General features: G+C 43.7%; 1 protein-coding gene across 1 annotated transcript in view; it reads right to left on the reverse strand.

Annotated features, from left to right (window-relative positions):
* The window catches only part of LOC146866278 (uncharacterized), a 215,626-nt gene extending 195,496 nt beyond the window's left edge, over nucleotides 1-20,130 (reverse strand). The window contains exon 1 of the mRNA XM_085640814.1: nucleotides 20,117-20,130. The gene's annotated coding sequence lies outside the window, so the exon portion shown is untranslated. The remainder of the gene's footprint in view (nucleotides 1-20,116) is intronic.
* Between the last annotated feature and the right edge of the window lie 5,120 nt (nucleotides 20,131-25,250).

Raw genomic sequence — 25,250 nt, forward strand, 5'->3', positions numbered from 1 at the left:
CTCTACTACTCACTCCCTACTACTCTCTACTACTCACTCTCTTCTACTCTACTACTCTCTACTATTCACTCTCTACTATTCACTCTCTACAACTCACTCTCTACTACTCTTTACTACTCACTCTCTACTACTACTCTCTCTACTACTCAATCTATACTACTCTCCACTATTCACGCTCTACTACTTACTCTCAACTACTCACTCTACTACTCTCTACTACTCTCTACCACTCACTCTCTACTACTCTACTACTCACTCTCTACTACTCTCTACTTCTCTCTCTACAACTCACTCTCTACTACTCACTCTCTACTACTCTCTACTATTCACTCTCTACTACTCACTTGCTACTACTCTCTACTACTCACTCTCTACTACTCACTCTCTACTACTCTCTCTCTACTACTCTACTACTCTCAACTACTCTCTCTACTACTCACTCTCTACTATTCTCTACTACTCACTCTACTACTCTCTACCACTCACTCTCTACTACTCACTCTCTACTACTCTCTACTACTCTCTTTCCACTACTCACTCTCTACTACTCACTCTACTACTCTCTACTACTCACTCTCTACTACTCTCTCTCTACTACTCACTCTCTATTACTCACTCTCCACTACTCACTCTCTACTACTTGCTCTCTACAACTCACTCTCTACTACTCACTCTCTATTACTCTACTACTCTCTCTACTACTCACTCTCTACTACTCACTCTCTACTACTCTACTACTTTCTACTACTCTCTCTACTACTCACTCTTTACTATTCTCTACTACTCGCTCTACTACTCTCTCCTACTCTCTACCACTCACTCTCTACTACTCTACTACTCACTCTCTACTACTCTCTACTACTCGCTCTGTACTACTCACTCTCTACTACTCACTCTCTACTACTCTCTACTGCTCACTCTCCACTACTCACTCTCTACTACTCGCTCTCAACTACTCTCTACTACTCACTCTACTACTCACTCTCTACTACCCTACTACTCTCTCTTACTTGCTCTACTTCTCACTCTCTACTACTCTCTCTACTACTCACTCTCTACTACTCTCTACTACTCACTCTCTACTACACACTCTCTACTACTTGCTCTCTACTACTCGCTCTCTACTACTCTCTAGTACTCACTCTACTACTCACTCTCTACTATTCTCTACTACTCACTCTACTACTCACTGTCTACTACTCTCTACTACTCACTCTCTACTACTCACTCTCTTCTACTCTACTACTCTCTATTACTCTCACTCTACTACTCACCCTCTACTACTCACTCTCTACTACTCTCTACCACTCACTCTCTATTAATCTCTCTCTACTACTCTCTATTACTCACTCTCTACTACTCTACTGCTCACTCTACTACTCACTCTCTACTACTCACTCTCTCTTACTCTCTACTACTCACTCTCTACTACTCTCACTCTACTACTCACTCTCTACTACTCTCTACAACTCACTCTCTACTACTCTACTACTCACTCTACTACTCACTCTCTACTACTCTCTACTCCTCTCTACTACTCACTCTCTACTACTCACTCTCTAATACTCACTCTCTACTACTCACTCTGTACTACTCACTCTACTACTCTCTACTACTCACTCTCTGCTACTCTCTCTACTACTCTCTACTACTCTCTACTGCTCACTCTCTACTCTCTATTACTCGCTCTCTACTCTCTACCTCTCTACCTCTCTCTACCTGTCTCTATACTACTCTCTACCTCTCTAACTCTACCTCTACACCTCTACCTCTCTACCTCTCTCTACCTCTGTCTACACGCACACATATGCACAGATATATATGCATATATATGCATTTATATATATGTATGTGTATATATATATTTACATACATATATAAACATATATATATATATAATCTGCATATCTATATAAATATAAAGGCATGCATACATATACATATAAGCATACATATGCATGTTATGTACATGACAGTTTGAAAAACACTAATACAAGCAAAGCTAAAAAGCCACCTAATTACAAACAGAATTGCTTTAACTTAAACGAGGGCCAGACCTATTGCATTTTCAATGCTTGTTTACTTTGGTTCCATCCAGAAGGCATTCAGATGTGTCAGACATTTGCCATAAATTCTGAATGGTAGCACTCTAGTTGCTCATTAGATCACTGTAGTAAAGCTACTGCTCACCAGGGAAGTCTGCTGCTGGTATCCAAAGTGCATGTTTCAGTCTGCATGTCAGAATTTTTTTATGAAATAGAAGAGGATATGAGAAGTCAAAATGTGCCCTAATTTTTCTTTCTGCAGCACTAATCATAATTTATATGGCAAAATGAACCCCCTCATTTTGTTCCTTTGCAAATTAAATGTTTTAAGTGTTACCACTTTATTCCAATCAAGATGGCTTCAGGTGTGCTATACTTTTGTCATAAGTAAGACTGTTAGCGCTCTAGTTGTTCTTTAATACACTCTGAGACATTCTGTCATTGGGCTATACTTGGGCTACACTACTCTCTGCTACTCAGTCTCCACTACTCACTCTCTACTACTCACTCTCTACTACTCTCTTCTACTCACTCTCTCCTACTCCACTACTCTCTACTACTCTATTTCTACTACTCTCTCTCTACTACTCATTCTCTACTACTCACTCTACTACTCTCTACTACTCACTCTTTATACAAGTGAAATATCGACTACTCTACTACTCCCTACTTCTCACTCTACTACTCACTCGCTAATACTCACTCTCTACTACTCACTCTCTACTACTCTACTACTCTCTACTACTCTCTCTACTACTCACTCTCTACTGCTCTCTACTACTCACTCTACTACTCTCTACCACTCATTCTCTACTACTCTACTACTCACTCTGTACTACTCTCTCTCTACTACTCACTCTACTACTCTCTCTCTACTACTCTCTCTCTACTACTCACTACTACCCACTCTACTACTCACTCTCTACTACTCTACTACTCTCTACTACTCTCTCTACTACTCACTCTCTACTACTCTCTACTACTCACTCTCTACTACACACTCTCTACTACTCACTCTCTACTACTCTACTACTCACTCGCCACTACTCACTCTCTACTACTCGCTCTCTACTACTCTCTACTAACCACTCTACTACTCACTCTCTACTACTCTACTACTCTCTACTACTCACTCTACTACTCACTCTATACTACTCTCTACTACTCACTCTCTACTACACACTCTCTACTACTCACTCTCTACTACTCAACTTACACTGCTTGCCCTGCTTGCTCCTTGGTGTGGAATCCAGTCCACGGTTTGCAGCACGCCGGAGGAGCGAGAGAGAGAGCGGTGCAGAGCAGAGCGGAGTTGAAGCGGCGCCGCCGCCACGATCGCCGTTACCGCTACCGATACCGCTAGGTGCTGTCAATCACTGCTGCTTAGAGCTGTAGCACCATCGCCCCGTAGAACCAGCAACAGCACTTGCATTAAGCGGCCACTAAGCAGTTACAGCCACAGACAAACCAATCAGCTATAGCCGCCATCGTAAGCCGCCTCTACAGCCACACATCAGCCGCAAAACGGGGTGTGGGGGCCCAGCCTGCACTCGACCTTTTCACCAGTGGCGGAGGGCACTAGTGAGCTGCCCCCCGTAATCGCCAGAAAACCACAGCGAAACTGCAGGCAAAAACCGTTTCCGCCGTTCTCGCTGCAAGCAACCCACGAACCCCCCAGGCTTTAGGCTCCCCAAGCCTTGGGAACTTCAGATATCGGCCCTCTTCCCCCTGCGCTGACACCTGCGATTGAGTACCCGAGCCTGGAGATGGAGGAGGCACAGCGGTGAAACTGTACTTACGGTGAGCACAAAGAGGGGAGCGCAGCGCAGCAAAACTTTCTCATTTGAGCAGCAAAGTGGGTCTTCGCCTCTACCCTCGCGCTCAGTTATTGGAAGCGAGTTGAGGAGTATGTAAAAAATCGGCAGAGGGGGCAAACTAGAGCAGGAGGAGCAGAGAGGAGCAGCGAACTAAGGCACTAGCAGCCCTGGTTATAGATAGGTGGTCTGATACCACTGATACCACTGAGGGGTATTTGTCAAGCTAACTGCTAAGCACCATTCAAACTGCTCGGTCCTCTGAGGTGGTGTAGGAAAGCATCAACTAATACCACACTCCCCTGGCTGTTTGTTTTTGGGCATCTTTTGACACGTTTCAGACGGCCGGACAGCCCTGGTGATATGAGATCAGGGCGTATTCGCGGTTGCCCCACGAACAAAGGGGGGGGGGGGCAAACAAACGCACGAAGAAATGTAAAACATCGCAGAAAGAGCTTGATGGAATAAGAGAAAAGCCACTGACTAAATCCAGGCAAACAACCCAGAAGGAAGGCTCATTAATTGACTTAACAAACATCAATTCTAATAGCCCGCGTAGCGAGCAACTGACACAGGAAAAAAAGAGCAGCAGAACAAAAACCAGTCTTGCATTGCTCCAACCGAAAATCTACACAAAGTTTCATTTTTTTAAAAATGCGGCGGACACACTACTCTCAAACACCAATGAATCTCTAGGTTTACAGCAACCCATCGAACCATCTCAGCCTACTCAGCCCGCGCAGCACTCTGGCTTACAGCCAGTCAATAGCAGCAACGGAAGCCCCTGCCCTATGGCTAGGGGGCCATTACAAGTGACATCAACCCCCCAGCACGATAAAAGCTGCATCACAAGGGGCGCGATAACCAAAGGGTTTCAGCCAGGAACAAAAATTCTCTTAGAAGCAAATCTGATCCAAGTGCATAGGGCAAATAACAGCAATAAAAAAGATCAGCCAACAAATATACTCCACAAAAGCTTCACAGACCCCCGCACTTATCCCAATGAAACCTCTTGCGAGGGCAATACATTTGGTACTGGAGACGAAGCCAACGGTTCTATGAACTGTATAGCAAAAAACAAAGAACAAATTAAGCATCCCAGCAACTACAACTACGCAAATGTAAATACCAAAAAGGAGCGCTGGGAAATAAATGAACCAATTCTGAGAAATCAAAACCTAACTCAAATTGAACAAGTAATGGATCATGATAGCATGACAAGGCCTGGGAAGAACATGGCCCGCACAGATAGGTCATCAACTTCGCCACTTGAGGCAATAGAAATATCCTCATTCCTGGGAAAGGAAGAGTGGGAAGATCTACTAGCTGCATATACTCAAGACAAAGGCAAAAGCAAGTCAATCATCAAAATGCTGAATACGCCTATCACAATAAGCGACATCTCACATGAACATCCAGTGACGGATGAGGAGGCACCAAAGATGGGTCAAAAAAGCCCCACAATTTCTGACAATCATGATGAAATCCCAAAGCACGAAAATGCCTGGTGCAGTCTGCTTAAAACAATAGCCCTCAACTATCAATCGGATAAAATGGACACTCAATTGACGCTACTTGACACACTGGCTGTATTTGTGGTTGCCATTGACGGGAAGTTGGGCACGCTAAACACGCTTCTTCAAAACAAACTGGCTCAGCCGAATCAAGGATTTGGGAATACTAAAGAAGAGTGCGGATGCGGCCCAATCATTGACAAATTGGCAACTTTACCGACAATATTGAGCAATCTGTGCACATAGCTTAGAAAGCCATCCAAGTGCAAACAATGCAACCCTCGTAACAGCTCCTTTTTGGCTGACACAAACAACTCAAGGATTAAAGAAACGCCGGTGAGCAACAGACAAGGCAATTGCAAATTAAGAGCACCTCCATCTATAATCCCAATAAGTACAGGGATCTGTGAATCCGGAACAACAGAAATTCCACTCTCTGCAAACTCTGAGGAAGAAAAAGCAAGCCCAAAAACGAACGCCAAACAAAGACGAGCAAAAAAACGCGAAGGCAGGAAACACAAAATTGTCTCTCAACGTAAAGGCTTTATGCACCTCTTTGGGAATGTTCCAACTATGGAACAAGGCGCAGCTCAATCCGAGCATGCCTTGTGCCTACCGGAAATTGAGGAAGCCATCAGTACATCTGAGACTCCCACTAAGGCAAAAACTCCTAATAAGACGGGGTGTTATATTAAGCCCAAAACAAAAATCACGGAACCACCTGGGATTCGCATACAAAAAGAGCTTGAAACAGGAACACAAAATTTACATCCCCAAACCGGTGAAGCTCGCAATATTTTCCTTGAATCCAGCGCGAATCAGGCACAAAAAAGTGGCAGACAGCACGGCCCCAACTTACAGCAAATAAAAAACCAAGAACACACTTGGGGTGCGAAGCCTGGGAATAATCAAGGATCAGAAAAGGCAGAGACAGGCATAGGGCAGCCAGCAAGTAATTCACTGATAATAACCCAAGAAGCACCGCCCACGAAGAGAGAAGAAGAAACAACATCTACTATAGGGTCAGCGGATTTTACACGCAACATCTCCAGGCCCGGCGAAATGTGCCACCCGGCCGGGCAACTAGCATTGAACAAGCATACTATTAGTCGTGACCTAAGAGTAACTGCACTCAACGCAAACCAGGCGAATACAAATGCAATATGACTAGTAGAGGACATGCGACTCAGCCCCCGCAAAAAAGAGGGAGGACTGTCAAATGAACAAAGAATCGCTGAGTCTCTGGTACGAAGCCAAACACCTGGCCGAGAGCTAAGAATCACTGCACCTAATTCTTGCCAAATGAAAACAACTGTAAAAAGACTAGTAGAGGATATGCGATCCAGCCAACTAAAAACAGAGAGCGAGCAGACAAGCGAACAAGGACATACAACAGGCGTCGTTTGGTTCAACCCGAACTACTGCTCGCAAGGAAGACTTGACATACTGAATAGGGGTAACATCCTACGACTGCTATCTCATGTCACCTCTTTGGCAGAAGTAAAAAGCTCAGACCTGGTATCCATTGAATTTGTAGTCGATGAGCACACAGGAAGAGAAAAAACAAAAGCAACTTGGACAACCTTGGCAATCTCACAAAAAATATATGCTGAGGCTGAAACCTTTAAAAACTGGGGAATCACAATAAAACCATACGTAAAGCCTAGATACCCTGAAATTCTTGCCCCGGTGAAAAAAGAGGCAGAATTAACTATTACGAAAAGCCTCAGAAATCCGGTCCTGAGAGGCACGGCAGGGCCAGAGGGCAATAAGTTTGATCAATATAATGACAGTGCCCGACGTATAGTAGACGAACACATACAATCATCGGGACTGCCCGACCCAAGATGGATAGCCAGAACTTTAAATAACAACGAATGACAAACCGGCCTCAAGCCAGGGGAGGCCGCACACGACTCATTAAGAACATGCTCATGGAATATTAATGGCTTGGCCTCCAAAATATCAGACTCAGAGTTTATGACATACATCAGGAACTTCGACGTCGTGGCATTCCAAGAAACATGGCTTGCAGACCCCGCATCTTCATGGCTACTTACGCTTTTTCTCCGCTGCAAAAAGGACAGCTAAATACGGGCACCTTCAAGGTGGCCTAGCAACTTATATAGCAGCCACAAGCATTTTGACGGCAAAAGAAGTTGGCCCAACTCTCACAGCCTTATTGGCGGTAAATATTCATCTGCCACAACTTATAATAGGCTCCACCGAAAATGATATTACTCTAATCAACGTCTACATTCACCCGAGAAAGAAAAGAAAAGAAGCTAAAAACCTTTGCAGCTTCATGGAGTCTTGCATTAGGGAAAGACCTACAACAAACGTTATTCTCACTGGGGACTTCAACCTCAACCTCATGGGCGCCACGCAAGAAGTTGACCCACAAATTCAAAATGCAATCTGGGACATCCCTTCACAAGCGATTTCACAGATTTCCAAGCAAACAAAGCTAGGTAATAAGATTCTGGAAGATCTGGTTCATTTCAACATCAGGGCCTTAAATGGAAGGACATCTGGAGACAATCCCCCAGCTGCAACTTTTCATTCAACAAGAGTAAGCAGCATTTTAGACTATACCTTCATTTCATTACCATTATTTCAGTTTTTAAAATCATATCAGATAGGTCGTAGCGGAGACAGCGATCACTGCCCCCAAGAAACCATCTTTAAGATTGCAAAACCCAATTTTGAACTCTCGAAAGAACCAAAAGAGTTAACCCATACCGTCAACTTCAAAAAAATTAAGTATTCAGCAGTAATAGACGGAGCCTTAGTGGAAAGAGCAAAACAGCATTTTGGGAGCTGTACTGGATACAGCGAAATCACAAATTGGGAACATTTTACAAATACTATGTCCATGTACGCTACAAGACCTAAAATACAACCACAATTAAGCAATGAAAGATCGAGCAAATTCTCCCGAGAACATAAAGGAAAAATCAGAGGCATAAAAACCTCAATCTATCGCACAATGAGAGAACTTCAACAGAATCCTACGAACCTAGCAAAGCGTGATCAACAACGGAAATTAAAATTAACACTGAAAAAATCAAAATGGGAAGCAAACAAATCCGCTGAGGACAACCTATGGGCGAGACTACACTCTGACATCAAACGGAATGACGGGGCAAGGTTCTGGAAATCAATAAACTCATTTATAAGACCCATGCACCATGGGGTCTCATCTAACATCTCAGAGGACAAATGGGCAAACTATCTTGGCAGCCATTTTCACCAGGCTGCGGGACATAACCAGGACCATGAGTTTGACACTCAAAAATCTCTAATGAGCAACAACACAAATTATACAGAAGGGCAGATTCAAAATGATAGAGAGAATCTGCTGAACTTACAAAACACCATTCAGCGTTTAATCAAGAAGGGAAGAAGAGAGGGAGCACCAGGGCCGAATGGAATCCTGCCAATTCTCTACAAACAAGATGTGGCAGGCTGGGCAGCAGCCCTGGAACCGCTTTTTCTGGAGATAAGATACTATAACATCCTGCCAAGCTCCTGGAAGGGCTCAATTATCTCCCCAATTCACAAGGCAGGAGACAAGGCTTTCCCTCAAAACTATCGACTGGTGGCTTTAATTGACAATGAGGCAAAATATTTTGCAGGCATCCTACTAGAAGAGCTGATGGCCTGGGCAACAGAGAGATCCTTAATCCCAGCAAACCAGACTGGCTTTGCCAAAGCAGTAGGGACAATGACGAACATCTTGAGCATGGGCATGCAAATAGACAAGTCAGAATCTAACAAAATGCCCATACACTTCTGCTTCATTGACTACAAGGCTGCTTTTGACCATATAAACCGGAACCTTTTATGGTCTAAACTAAATGATTGGGGGATACCTAGACCCCTTTTGAACCTGCTAATCAACCTCCATACAGAGACCTGGGTACAGATAAAGGTGGGGGATGGATCCGTCCTGTCCAGGCGCATACCGACCAACAAGGGCCTGAAACAAGGCTGCGTCCTGGCCCCCACCCTATTTAATCTGTTCCTAAGCGACCTTGTCCCCATTTTAAATGGCTGCAACTCCCACGCCCCCAAATTAGGAGGACTGCAACTACCTTGCCTACTTTATGCTGACGATATCGTCCTTATAAGCTATACCAAGGTAGGACTTCAGCACCTCCTGAATGCAACACAATGCTATTCAAGTAAAAATGAGCTTATAATAAACCTGGAGAAAACCCAGTCAATGACCATCAGCAAGAAAAGAAACAAATCAACATCATGGTACTGGGATAAAATAAGAATCGGAGACACGCCAATATATAAATATCTAGGAGTGAAGATTGATAACGGAGGGCAGTTTTCCGCCCAAAGAACGAGCATTCGAGGGAAAGGGATATCTTTGGCAATTTCGCTAAAATCTCTAAACAACAAACTTTCTGGCCCGTCTCTCCTGCCCTTGACGCAAGTAATCCGCGCTAAACTTCTTCCAACGATTACCTACGGGAGCGAGGTGCTTAGAGGAAGAGACGCCAAGACCCTTGATAATACAATAACAGCTGCCTACAGAATCATCTTCAGCTTGCCCAAGCAAACCTCACCAGCTCAAATTAAGCTTGAATTTGGCATTGACCAACAGATCCTGGCAAGGCAGGGAGCCTACATGATAGCCTGGGACAAAGTGAGGAAATCGATACAAGGAACATTAAATGAATATTTGTCGATGGAGTTAGCCCAACACCCGTCCTCGGCAGCAGCCAAGTTCCTACGGGACAGCCTGAAGAACACGGGATTAGAGCAGCTCTGGGATACCCCAGCAAACCACACAACCTTCAAAAAACTGGTCAAAAAATCGATCAAACAGCTATCATGGGTTCAAGACAAGGCAGCCCTTTCCAAAAGAACGCATGGCTGGATGATCCTAAATTCGTATTCAAAGAAGGCACCACAGTATTATTTTGGCGAGGGATATTCTAAATCCACCAAAATGTGCTTTTTAAAGTACAGGCTGGGCCTGCTCCCCTGCATTCAAAATCTTCCAATCTGGATCAAAATAAAAGCTGATCCTCTTTGTCGGCTATGTGGTTTGGGGCAAGAGGATATGCTGCACTTGATCTGCTCTTGTGAGAAACTACGTGATGAACGAAAACACTTGTTGAAACACCACTTTAATCAGCAAGGGATCCGCACATGTAGAAAGGCAGTTCTTGTTTGCTTTTCTTCCCACGATCCTCGCATGAATTGCAGCTTTGTAAAATTTATGAAGGCAGTGGAAAAAAAGATGCCAAAAATTAATCTATAACGGTCCCTGTATCATCGACTTAACACTGCTTGTCGACTGACATTATTGACCATACGAACTCATGAGGAAACCGAGAAAGAAGAAATAACCCTACTAACATGAAGCGCGCAATTTTATTCTGTTTTTACCTAGAATTGTATTTTTGTATTTTTAATCAACTTTGTATAGCAATGGTTTTAAGTAACTATGCTAATAAAATTACTTACTTACTTACTTACACTCTCTACTACTCTACTACTCTCTACTACTCTCTCTACTACTCACTCTCTACTACTCTCTACTACTCACTCTCTACTACTTGCTCTCTACTACTCACTCTACTATTCACTCTCTACTACTCCCTACTACTCACTCTACTACTCACTCTGTACTACTCTCTACTACTCACTCTCTCCTACTCCACTACTCTCTACTACTCACTTTCTACTACTCTCTCTCTACTACTCATTCTCTACTACTCACTCTACTACTCTCTACTACTCACTCTTTATACAAGTGAAATGTCTACTACTCTACTACTCCCCACTTCTCACTCTACTACACACTCTCTACTACTCACTCTCTACTACTCACTCTCTACTACTCATTCTCTACTACTCACTCTACTACTCTCTACTACTCACTCTTTATACAAGTGAAATGTCCAACTAACTATAACCTCCCTGAAAAATATGTTTTTTTCAGTGAATTTCCAAGTTTTTTATATGCTAATTTCTAACTGTAACGTCCCTGAAACCTATGGTTTTTTTCTGTGAATTTCAAAGGTTTTTTTAAATGCAAATTTCTAACTATAATTCCCCAACTTACAATACGCCAGGGGGCGCGTTTACAGAGTGGTGGAGAAAGGGGCCGGGACCTGGTATGAGAAGTTACCAATCCTGCTGTGTGGGACTTACTAGAGGTAATAGGAGGGGTAGTTGCCCCCCCAATGTTGATGTTGGGGGCTAACTACCCCTCCTGTTACCTCCAGTAGATCACACACAGTGGGATTGCCAAGAGGTGTTCGGACGCCACGCTCACCTTTCTCCATCACTCTGCAAATGCGACTGCTATGTTATAATTACAAATTAGCATTTAAAAAATCTTTGAAATTCACTGACAAAACCATAGGTTTCAGGGACGTTATAGTTAGAAATTAGCATTTAAAAAGCCTTTGAAATTCACTGAAAAAACCATAGGTTTCAGGGACCTTATAGTTAGAAATTAGTATTAAAAAGATGTTTGAAATTTACTGAAAAATCCAAAGGTTTAGGGGACATTATAGTTAGTTGGACATTTCACTCGTACAAAACAGTGAAATTCGGCCGTTATTGTTAGTTCAGCTAACTATAACTCGTGCCCCCGCAATGCACTGCTGATGACGTCATATATTACATCATTTATGACATGGTCAGTGACATCACTGATGACATCTCAAATTACATCACTGATGATATCACTGATGACATCATCCACGTGATAATCTGTTGCAACTCCTCACACCCTAATATAACCTTTGATACACCCACTCTAAAATACAGACTACCATTTTCGAAACCATAGACACACCAATACCAGTTACTACATACCCGCTCACTGTTTCCTAGGTCTACACACACATCCCCTTATTGACTCATACAGACACTCATACATGCAGTCACTTATCAATACAGCACTATCATATGCACTCATACACCTATACAGACACTCACACACTGCCACTCACCCATAGAGTTACTCACACACATAGTCAGTCATGCAAAGAATCAATCACACTCCCATTTACTCACCTCTACAGTTATACACACACCGCCTCACCTATTCATACAGATACCAACGCATACTTACTCTCTTATACAATCAATGACACAAGCACACACTCATTAATACAGCCACTCTCACAATCACTCACTCCCACATGTAGTCATTTATATACTCTAACACTCACATATACTTCCTTTCACATATGTACTTACTCACACATATACCACTGAGACATCCTTTCACTCACCAATTCAGCCATACGCACGCTCACTCACCCATACAGCCCTTCACAAACACACTCTTGAACCCATACACCCAGTGACTCACCCAATCACACATCTCTGCACAAAGTCACACCCCCTCAACCACACACACACTCAGGCACCCATACAAATACTCAGGCAACCAATCAATAACCCATATAGACACTCATGTAGCTACTCACCAACCCATGCAGCAGCTTTCACTACAACAGACAGACTGAGACAGAAATTCACACAGTTTAGTCACCAACCCATGCATTCAGTAAGACACATTTAATCACTCACTTATACAGTCAGTCATGCACCTACTAAATCCTCCATTTAGATACTTATACACCCACTCATTCTTCAATACACCTTGTCATATATATAAAACATATTTAAACTTTATAGAAACACACAGTCACTGGAGGATGTCATCAGTGATGTCATTTGAGATGTCATCAGTGATGTCACTGACCATGTCATGAATGATGTAATATGTGACGGCATCAGCAGTGCATTGCGGGGGTGCGAGTTATAGTTAGCTGAACTAACTATAAAGGCCGAATTTCACTGGTTTTGTACGAGTGAAATGCCCAACTAACTATAACGTGCACCCCCCTCCTATAATAACAAATGCCCCTGGGACCTTGCCCACCTGAGGGCCATAATTAACAGAGTGGGAGCCCACTCTTCGTTTATTAAAAAACAAATTGACAGGATTATCGGATCCACCACAACTCCAGCAAAAAAAATTAAATGCTTTTTTGGCCCTGGGGAGTCCCAGTTGGAACCCCCTCCCCCCAAAAAAAGGCCTAGGGGGTCAGGGTGTTTCCACCCTGCCCTCTTTTCTTTATTTAAAAATCTTTTTCTGTGACTCCGTTCATCTGAGTCACAAGATGGCTGCCAACTCTTCCTGGCTTGAGGGGTTGGCAGCTAATCAGATCTCAGCACGAACTCGGGAGAGGTTGCTGATCCACCGCATCTCTATATATACAACTGGAAATGTATTTAGATAACTCTATTTAACAAAATTGTCTCTTTCTGGACCAGCAGCTACCTGTCTGCCAAATTTGGCATAATTCCATTCAGCAGTTCGGGCTGTAACCTTGTCCAAAGTTCCTATGAAAATTAAAACGGGAAAATCAATTTTGGGACTCCCCCTTTTTCTCGGCCCCCACCTGACTGGTCACCTCAAAATTTTCGAGACAGCAGCTGAAGTGAGCGTTGAACTAGTTCTGGAAATTTTCCGAGGATTCATCAAACGACGCCAAAGTTATACATCCTAACTATAACTACTCAGGCTGCAAGTAGGTAATATATATACATATATATATATCAAAACAACAGACATACACCTTAAATCAGCCATGTCTACTGTTAGGTGTTTAAGATAAATGAGTAACAACAATGATTTTGTTGTAAACAATTAATATTGACAATGTCTTCATTCTAAAAGACTGTGAATTTATCATTACCGTGGCCTGTGAAAGGGGTAGCTGTCTTTAGAACACTTCATTCACTGCTGTTATGATCACTCAATGTTAGCCATATATCCCCTTTTTCTCTTCACATCACTGCCATCTGCATATCTTACACCTCATCTCTTTCCTCTTCAGCACCCTCTTTTCAGAATTCACTTCCCCGCATCTTCTTCAGTTCACCACCATCAAACACACATCATCCGACTCAGCTGCAGTGGCGGCTGCCAGCTATTGGGAGTGGTGAGCGGACAAACCACTGCTGGAACAGCGCCAGGATTGGATGGAGCATCTTGGCTGGACACTCCTTCAGGCCCTTTAGGCCTGTGCTTGGTCTCCACCCAGCTGTCTAAGACAGCTAGGTGGAGAGCTTCAAAATGCACATGTCACTTTGGACGGCACAAGACAGCTACCAAAGTGATATGTGCACTTTGGAGCATCCAACCTGCCAATGCTCCTGCCCTCTGGAGCCAATTGGCAGCAGAGGACACGCCCCATAGGTCTGTGGGCTCCGGGCAGGCTGGCTGCTACAGCACGCAAAACAGTAAAAAATAAAATGGCAATGAAATCTTTTCATTGCTATTTCATTTTTTTCTGCACAGCTGGCAGCAGGTGGGGGGTAGGGGCGACACTCCCCTGCCTGAGTGAAGAAACTGCCGCTGCTCAGCTGTAACCACTGCATTTTCTCATACTTTTGCCTTCTTACTAATTTGATAACAGTGTACCTGCTTCACAAACATTTACACAAAACCACAATTGCAACTGCAATACAAGACCATTGTAACGTGCTCTCCGCAGAGACACTAAGGATTGCGTGACCCTGAATTCTGAACACCTTTTCTGACCCACTGACAGGCTCTGTGAGAAACTCTAGAGCTCTCAATCGTGAGCCGCTATAAACACCTGAGGGCGACTCAGTTCAAAGTATGCTCAGTTCAAGAGTAATATGCTACACAGAAAAGAAACAGGAAATAGCTAGCACTTTAAGGGAATGTAAGATTCAAAACTTGAAACATGAACAGGAACTAAATCGCTGACATGGATTCCCTTAATGTTTTTTTACATGAATGGTTCAGAAATCCAATGTTTTGCTTGTTATGTTAAGGACATGAATTTAGGGCCTGATTGGGACCCTTCCAGGGCCCGTTTTTTATTGCTTTTGGGTCTGAGACTTAGAGAGACCCGACCCACTTAAAGCCCTGGACTCCGGCCTACAGTTTGCTGCCTTGCACACCGACACACTTGCACTTTCCAAATGTGAATAATGAAGTATAAAATAGCATTAAAACAATTACAGACAGATAATAATGACATGGTAAAAAATGCTAATTCTTAGTATGTTGTTGGTACCTGGAGTGCAGGACATAGCATACTCTGGGTTTTTTCAGCCTGCCTGTACCTGGAGTCCGCAGCTCCAATCCCTGATTGTGAGAGGTGGGGCCCGGGGGATCTGTAGGCCCTTTCAGTTGCAAGAGGTGAAATGCCCTAACCCAGGCCATGTAGAGGGGAATTTTGAGCAGGCCACTTATGAAGGTGAAGAGAACCACATGCCTATGGCCTAAAGGGGCTCCTAAAAGAACATTCAAAAGTGAGATGCTGTGGACTAGGATCTAAAAGCAGCCCTGGAAACTTTGCTCAACCCAGTCGCATAGACCAGTGAGTGACTCCTACTATCGGCAGGAGGATATGTGTGCGGGGTAGCAAAGTATGTCCATGTCTATAAGCAAATTGTGTGTTTTCCCTCGGGACAGTTGGCCAGGCTGGATAGAAGATGAACCCTTTATCCATCAACCCTAAAATCAGCCCATAGAGTCTCAGCATACTGTGGGTTCCTCCTGTATTCCATATAGCCAGGGCCAGTGGAATTATACAGCAGGGGAGGACTCAATGATGTGGCAGTCAAGACTAAATTATGCGGCAAGAAGAGCCAAGTTATGCTGCATAATGCAGCACATTTTGCAATAGTATTACTTTTTGATTTTGCCATTTTTACTCAGGTTAACATTGTCTGGAAAGAGGTCTCACATCATTAGTTGCAGAATAACACCCAAATGTAGTTATAAGTGACAGAAACGTGACAAGTAAACCTTTGCTAAAAACTTCCACTGCCCAGCAACACGTGTTGCTGCATTTTCAGTAACGTTTGATCTATTTGAGCTAGGAACCTTTTTTTGGTTAAAATCTGCATAATATGTAGCATATGATAGAATATGCGGCAAATGCTGTGCATTCATAATTATGTGGAACAACGCTGCAAAATCACATCGTTCCAGTGGCCCGGCAAATAGCCCACCAAGGGAGTGAACTAAGAGGGGGAAATTAGCTGATCTCAGTGACACAGTCCCTGTAGCAGAACCCGTGAAAACAGTGTTCGGGTTACAGGAAAATATGTATGCATAAAAAAGCACAATTCTATTTCTTCACATTCCACTCAAAAACACCTGCAGCAGGTTTGTCCTATATATGGCACAGCACCTGACCATCTTCATTTTACCCACCGAAAATGTAAATGGGCTGCAGATTCATGCGGATTCGTGTGTGAATGCCAAGCGACCGGCTCAGCAAAGGCAAGGTTTTTATACCTACAAAATATAGACCTACAGTACGCCCAGTCCGAGCGCGTGAAAACTCTGCGACGCAGTGACGTCTCTAGAGGAGGGCCAGATGGGGCTCGTGCCCCAGCTCTGTTTTTCCCAGAACTCATTTGGGTCCCACCACCACAGCTGTTGAATGTGCCTGGAGGTGGAACATAAAAAGGACACTGCACCTTGCCAAACACGTTAATTTATCCAACAATCTTTCATGGTAATGCAGCCTTGTTTGTTTAAATGTTTAATATGGACTTTGTATGAGATATATACACATGCATAGTTAGTCAGATTTAGGCATTTTAAGCAAAGGTACACATGAGCATGTTAATCTCCTCTGTCCCTCGTGGCCTCACCAGTTGATTGTGGTAAGATGCGTGCAGCACATTTTCCCAGTGTCTACAACTGAAAATACTTTCCTTTTTTCCCTCGTCAGCATCATCTTTTCTCAGCTGCTCCCCCCTTACAGACTCTTTGTTTTGATCACCCCTTCTGGTAGTAATCAACACATCCGGCAGTATCATGCCTTGACTCTCATTGACGAAGTATCCAGATAGATTTTCAGCCCAGATTTAATGTTGCAAAAATGCTTCCATAGTTATACGACTTTGTAAACGTTCTGATAGATTGCATCTATAGCGCTAAGTACTGCACGTCTGCATTTTCTAAGCGCTGTAACAGACGTTATTACTAATTCATGGTATTTACTCAACCTCTCTTGGAAGGGTGGAAGTTTAAGTCTTCCAAGTTCGGATTTCAGCTCTTGATTTTCAGAACACTGCATTTATAAAAGGCAAATGTTCAGTTCACTGAGCAATCCCACAGCCTGTAGAGACTTTCTGAAATCACAGTGTAAATCAGATCAGAAAGCTTTCGCTCACAGACCCTTTACTTGCTATCAAACTTAGCTGCTAAGTTTATATAAGGAATAAAGTACCCCCCACCTTACATTATAAGGATGTTCCAAGTCACCAAGGAGTTCTATAACCATGTAGAGGAACGAGGCCTAAGACCGAGTTCCTTCATAAGGTTATAGAACTTTGAGGTGATTTTCAATATCCTTATACTGTACGGCAAGGGGTACTTTATTCCACACCATTAACTTTTCCACAAACCACTTGAAACCTTGGTGTGTAGCTCTTTCATATGAAAGAGAAAGTATGGTTGGAAACATGAACTTCTAGTGCAAAATTAAACACATCAAAAAGATATTAGAAACATTTCAACATAAGTCTTTTTTTTTAATGCTGCACTACCTCGGAATATGTAGAAACATGCAGAAAGATTCTACATTTTCTATAATTATCCAAGGAGAGCAAAAAATAAACATGTTCTTTCTGCTTATTGTAGGTAGATACATTGAGCAGATGAAAGAAAAGCAAAGGAACATGTTCTTTGCTACAAAAAGCTGCATTCATTATGCTCTGTGACCTGCCTTGCCTTTCACCTCAGCTGCTGGCTCTGGCAGTATGAATTGTAAGGTCATAACTAGAGTGTAATAACTTATTACAGTTGAGTTTTGAACTCTTTTCCTTATAATTGGTGACTGGGTGCACCACAAGTCGCCATATATAAAGAAATTAAAGTCGGGTGTTTAATGCAGTCATTGCTGAATCCCATGTTTTATAGCACTATAACATGTCTAACTTGATAGTGACATTATAAACATATGTCCAAGTTGAAATTCTTGTGTAATCTTTAAATGCAACTTGCTGTATAGTGAAGGTCACCCATTCCTCTCTGGTCTCCCAAGATGGGTTGTCAGTCAAACTTTTTGACACAGATATATCTTCAGTCATAAATATCTTGTCCTTAACATCATTTACAAAAGTACCGTCCAGTTGGGTGTAGATGTTTTACTATTAACTCCAATGGGGAAATATTTTGTACACCATATTTATGACACAGGGTACTCTGCCAACAATATACTGGTACCATACCCCTCAGGGCAGACATCACTTTTCAGGGCCACTGGAATTATTGGGCAGGAGAGGATCAAATTATGCAACAGGTTGACTAAATTATGTGGCAAGAAGAGCAAAATTATGCATCGTAATTTGGCATATTTTATGATAGTATTACTTCATTATGTTCTCACGTTTACATGTTAACACTCTCTGAGAGAAGGTTTCACCTCATTAGTACCCCTTTAACACACAAAAACAACAATACGCAACAGATATTTGATCAGTCAAACTTTGTAAAGGGACTTCCTCTGCACTGCAACATGATTCACTTGCGTTTTTGGTAACTTTTATTCCATTTAATCTAAAAATATGATTTTTATTAAATTCTGCCAATTATGAAGCAGATGGTGGATTATGTGGCAAATGTGGCAAATTCATAATTATGTGTATAACACTGTGGCAGCAAAATCTCATAATTCCAGTGGCCTCGACTATACCCACCATTCAGCAATCACATTTTACCCCTTAAATCAGCCATCACAAACGATCACCTCCCCCTGCCCCAGCTACCTCCATGAACTTATGCGGCATCAGAGCGCCTCACAGTGAATTACAGGTATGTTGTGGCACTGTAAGTAAGACTGTTAGAGAGTTACGTAGAATCATTGTGACATGTTTTGCAGGAGTAGTTACAGAAGAAAAAGACTGGGGGGTTGAAATAGTTACAACACAACAACATATTTCAGGGATTATCCAGAACTATAATTTGTCCACATTAAGCTTTTTAGACATAACCTACCAAGATCTGCTAACTGACTCTCAGAAACAGATTCAGCATTTTAGACGTTCCCTAGTAACACTGAGTTATCAAGGGGCAATGCCATCACCCCTTTCAAGCTCCACATGAAGGCAGCCTTCTCCCTCAGACTTCAAGGCAGGTGATAACCCCCAAATCCCCCATACCAGGCATCACCCCCCTTGAAGAGCACCTCAGGCAAGCACCACCCCACTGCCCATCCTTTCCAGGCATGTATCACCTCTTCACCACCCAGATAGGCTGCTACTTCACTTACCTAAGGCACTCAGGCCAAAGTGAAAGCCAGTGGAGCTGGCAGGGCCAGCCAACCCTCGGGTCCCTCTGCCGCCTCAGCAACACAAAGGGCTTCACTGGCTGCTGGCCACGGGATCAGAGCCGGATTTAGAGCCACGCCCACTGTCGAGCAGTAAATCTTTACTGGCCCCTCCTCTGGCACAGAGAGCTAGACTAACCCCTGCTAAGCCACACTACTCTTTCTTCACTGACTACGGCATCTGACAGCATAGGGGCCTTACTGATGCACACTGTTGCCAGGCTGCACCCTCATCACTAGTCCCCTACTGTGACAGAGCAAACGCCCGATGGTGATGCTCTTGCCAGTTTAGACTGCTCTCTCATCCTCTGCTGCACTACACAGAAGAGGCCTTGAATGAAGACTAAGGGCAACTTCGATCTTACCTCGTCTTTTGGTGCACGTGGTCCGGTCCAAGACAGTGAAACCCTGGCTGATCCTGGATTGGCTCTGTGGTCCGTCAGGCAGAAGTTGAGGGGGACCTTTACTCTTTTGCCTTCCCCAAGGACATGAGTAGACGCATCGCAATCTTCCCTCTCACAAATTGTGGTAGTTTGTGGGATCAATTTTCGGGAGTTGTTTCCTTCTGTTGATGACAGTATTGGCGGGGTGGGTAGGTGCGAGGTGTGTCTGGTTTTGTGAAGTCTAGCAGGACTGGACCTGGATACCAAAGGAAGCTCTGGCAAAAACTTTCAACCCAGTTCTACTCTGCAGGAGGCCACCACTAAAATGGAGCATGGGGGCATGGTTGGGTCATGACAGCCAACCAGTTCTGGAAGCAGCCCCTCCTCCCCCAGCTGCCCCGGGTGTCAATAGGGCTCTTAAATCGGGTAGAGATGCTAGAATGATGAGAACTTCTAGCAATAGAGATGCAAGAGAATGGGAAAGGCCTGAAAGGAATGGGTGGACAGAGAGACCCAAGTGGCCAGTGCTCGTGGGGGGCCAAAATGAAGGAAGAAGCACATTATGTGCGTAAGTAAGATGGAATATGGAGGAAGCATAGATCGCAATGAGGGGAGGAAAAGGCAGAAGGACAGAATGTGTGTAAGAGAGGGATGTAAGAGAGGGTTGAGAGAGGCAGAGATTTTTTGCAAGAGGAGGGAAAGGGAATGTAAGTGCAGAATGAAGGTGAGAGAGGTAGAAGGCACAGAATACATGCAAGGGAGTGGTGAGAAAAGCACAGAATGTAGTTGAGGGAGGTGGGACGAAGTGCAGTTTGCATAGAAAGGAGAGGGAAAGGGCAGAGAGAAGCATATAATAAAGGCAATGGGAGGGGGAGGTGGGAAAGAAGAAGGTTGCATTTAAGAGGCTGGAAGGGAGTAAAAAGAAGCATGCTGTAAAGGGAAAGGGAAGACAGAAGGGAGAAGCACGGGGTGTAGGTGAGGAGAAGGGAGAGGACGGGAATAAGCAGTGAGTGTAAATACATCTTCATGCATGCTGAAAAACACACGTCATGATCAAAACATCCGATCCCTAAAATGAAAAGAATACAGACCTGTATATCAAGTGTCCAGTTAAAAACACTGGCTCGCTTGGGCCTCCATGGCTCTAAGGACTGAGATGGCAGTTGCCAGATTAGTGCACCTCAGATGCGGGCAAGATTGAATGCCTGACTGTTCCTTCAGCAACAACAATAACAATATGAAGGAAACTGAAATTACTCACCGTAGCACCAACGCAAAGGGCCTAGCAGTGACATCAAGGGCAGTAGATAATTATACAGTCCTGTCTCCAGAACGGAAATGAAGATTCATTCCTAAAACCCAAGGTCATCTCAAGCAGTGTCTGTACATTGCAGCGTTAATCACACCAGCTATGCTTTCTAGGAGGCTGTAAGGCAGCCGCTGCACTTCCTAGCCACCCAGCCGGGGTGTGCGTAATAAGGCTGTCACCGGAGAAGCTGTAATTAATTCCGTCTACCTGCGAATTTTCGCTCGCGAAGATCGCCTTGATTCCCTCGACACCTGCAGCAGGTGAGAGAGAGGCGGCCCAACCTCAGACTGACGTCTGGCAGTCAGTCCTTCTTTGTGAAACACCCTCATCCCGTTTAAACGTCACTTCAAGCCGCTTTGTTCCTCTCTGCTTGGTTTCAGCTTCGTGGGCTAGGTGTAGACCAAAGTAGTGCCCAGTGTCCCAAACGCTTTAATATGCCGCTAAGTGGAGGTGTTTAATGGCGGGAACCTGTAATGAACAAGAATGATGGTCCATTCCAGAACCCCTTAAACAGCACCCTGCAGGGTTCTATCAGTGTGGGTGGTGGAGGGAGGTGGAGAGAGGAGGAGGGGATGGCGCAGCATCTGGGAGTGCAAGGGTCAGCATACGCTTTCAGCTCAGTAAGGCGAGCGCAGAACGACCAGGCTGCATTGAAGTGCTTAGGGTCGCCCCCCTGCTGGTTCGTGGTGTGACTCCCTGCTGGTTCGTGATGTTCTTTGTTCCGTTCATAGCATCTCTAAGGGGGAAAACGTGTTCTTCACGCTTAGTTTTTCAGGACACCTTCTGTACTGTAACTCCTCCCTCTGTGTCTGCCTCCTTGCAAATAAATATAGGTTCTTCGCAAGGGCCTCTCCCCATCAGAGGCGTAGCTATCAGTTGTGTAGCCGGTGCAGTGGTCTGAGGCTGGAGGGGCCCACCACGCCGCTGCTGCATTTAGTCCTCGAAGTGCTGTCATTCGGTGTCCATTCACGCTGCACGCAGTGTGAAGCACCTCCAGGGCTACTGCTGGTTTAGAGGTCTGCTCTGTGGCTTGGCATACCTGCTTTCTACCTGACTGTGCTGAGAAGACGCGTGACAGGCTGCGACACGCATGCGCACGTTTTTGTGAAAAGGCCATGCACTTCACTGGCTACTTGACGCTGGCATTGGAGAGTAAACGTGCGGCGGTGCTCGATTTGGGAAATATAGGTGGAGTGGAGGTCATTATTCCGGGCTGAGAAGGGCACACGGCCAGTAAAATCAGGTAGTTCACAGCAAAGTGTGCAATTACATTTTTTGTTTGTTACATGCACCAATTTTTTGCTAGCATTTATGGTGCATGCCAAGCAACACATGGCATTGAAACAAAAGCTAGATAGTTAGATGCTAGTTTATTTTCTCCTCCATATTAACATAGTACCAAAGATACAAGACTAGGCGAGTCATGAAGGTCGGAGGTGGTGACATGAAGGGCCATTATGCCCCTAGAGCTCAGACTTCCCATGAACAGCCCCCCTCTTCTTCTACAACGGTTTTTTTTTTTAAATAACAGATAACGAAATACTCCATTAATAAAAATACAACTTGTTTGTCTAGACCACCAGATGGCTTCAGATGCCATCTTTTGTCTTCCCCTGAAGAACATTTTATTTCAATACATAAACAAGCATTGCCACAGCCAATAGGTCTCGCCTTTGGACCGAATAAGTGTTTAGCAGTGCAGCACATTATCCTGGGTGGTTCAATTATAGCTTAATTCCTGAATATGTGTAGTTTTGTTAAGTTGATTATAGTGTAGTGTTATGGACTGGTGTGTATTTTAGTAGTGTAGGCAGGGTGAAGAAATGGTATGCAGGCACTTTGGTGCGAAAGGGGCAACATTGGTGTTCATTACATCTCAAATGTGTGCTAATTCAATAAATATAAAAAGACCTAACTGGGATTTATGATTATTTTTGCATTCATATGGTGGGAAGTTTGCGTTTGTTTATGTTATTATAGCCCTGCCTCACTTAGGGAACACCACCCACATCCAAACAGAAAACTAGCCCTAAAATGTTAACTAGGCCAGAAGCATAGGACGGATGCAGCACTTGTGTGAAGTGCTCTTAACAAAACAGTATCTGTTTATTGTAAGTCTGTGTTTGTTATGTGCTCTTGTGCGCAGTGAAACACTGAGGGGCAGATTTACAAGAAAGTGACTCGGTCAGTGCATTCCGCAAGCCATTTGGCTGCGCCGCACTGAGTCACTTTCAGAGCACAGAAATGCAACATATTAAAAATGATATGTCGTATTCCTGTGCTCCCCCTGTGCTGGCGCACAAACAGCTGCCATGCGCTGGCGCAGGCACCCTTATACCATGGTGCAAGGATGCCTGCGTCATGGGGAGATTGTTTTTGTGCAGGAAGGGGTCCCTACCTGCACGAAAACAATCACTATAGGCATTTTCCTCTTTTAAGGCGTGCTGTAGAATGCAGCACGCATTGAAAGAGGAAAAAACGAGGAGAAATGAAAATATTTCTCCTCATTGCACCTCCCTACTCCTCCCCTGAGGAGGCGTAGCATTCACACGCATTTCCAGATTTACCATTCCTTGTAAATTTGGAAATGTGTCTGGTTCCATGGGTGTTGCGTGGGAACACCCACAGCAACACCCATGTTGTGCTGTGTGTAAAGGGGCTGTATTTATAATGATAGGAAAAGCCATGCAGGGTGGCTTTTCCTGTTCTTGTAAATATGGAGCAGTAAAATACGCCACCAGTACGTCACAAAAAGTGACCTACTGCTGGCGCAGGGGGCTTGTAAATCTGCCCCTGAGTGTTTTTTTTGTTAGTTTATTTGTAATATGCTTGGCAGCATATTAAAGACAGCGTGGTTTTGGTGTGTTTTAAGTATATTTTTTGTCTCTTTAAAGTAAACAGTAAAGTGTTTTTGGGGGGAAATGTGCTAAATGTGCTTTAAGGCATCTAAAAGGCAGTGTGTGTTTTCGTTCTTATCTATATTATTGAATTGCAAATGTGGCATACAAAGGCAAGTGCTTTCTTTGAACAGTATGCCTATATATGCAACATTTGCAATTTAAAAACATAAATATGAAGGGAAAGACACACTACTTTTCAGATGCCCCTGAAGCACATTACCAAAAAACAATTGGAAAATAGACACATGGCTTTTAAATTCACAAAAATGGCATGCACTGATAAATGTAAAAGTTTGAGTAAATAAGCACATACTTTTTTTATAAACCATTAACTCTATGTAGAATGAAAATAGTGTAGTGGTTTAGCAAACGAGAGAACGAGACGCTGCTTTTCTATTCGCACATACTTTATGCGAATTAAAAAGCAGCGTGTCTCTCTCGTTTGCTAAACTGCTATAGTATTTTAATGCTGCATCACGTTTATACCTAATAAAAAGTATGGGCTTGTTGTTTCAAATTTTCACATTTGTGGGTGCCTTTCAGCAAATTGAAAAAGAACGGTAGTTGCACTGCAGGGCTGTTTAAAAATATGACGTAATGTGTGAGCGAGAATGCTGTACCCAAAATTGCGTTACTGGGGAAAAAACGAGCGGCAAGCAAATAAAGTTTAAAATAGGAAACATACTTTGAGCACGAGCAGGAACATGCAGCCTCCTCCCCATCCACCTTTTGATATGGATCGGTCCTTGACACATGGGCGGGATCCTCTGAAGACATCTTGTAAAACTAAGCAGTATCCCCGGACAAACATTATATTATTTTATTTCGATTTATTTTATTGTATTATACTGATCCAGCGGCGTACCAGCAACAGATACTCCAATACCATATACTCACCTGGGCCCAT

The sequence above is a fragment of the Triturus cristatus genome, chromosome 2_1 (assembly GCF_964204655.1).
Source record: "Triturus cristatus chromosome 2_1, aTriCri1.1, whole genome shotgun sequence".
Classification (NCBI taxonomy): Eukaryota; Metazoa; Chordata; class Amphibia; order Caudata; family Salamandridae; genus Triturus; species Triturus cristatus.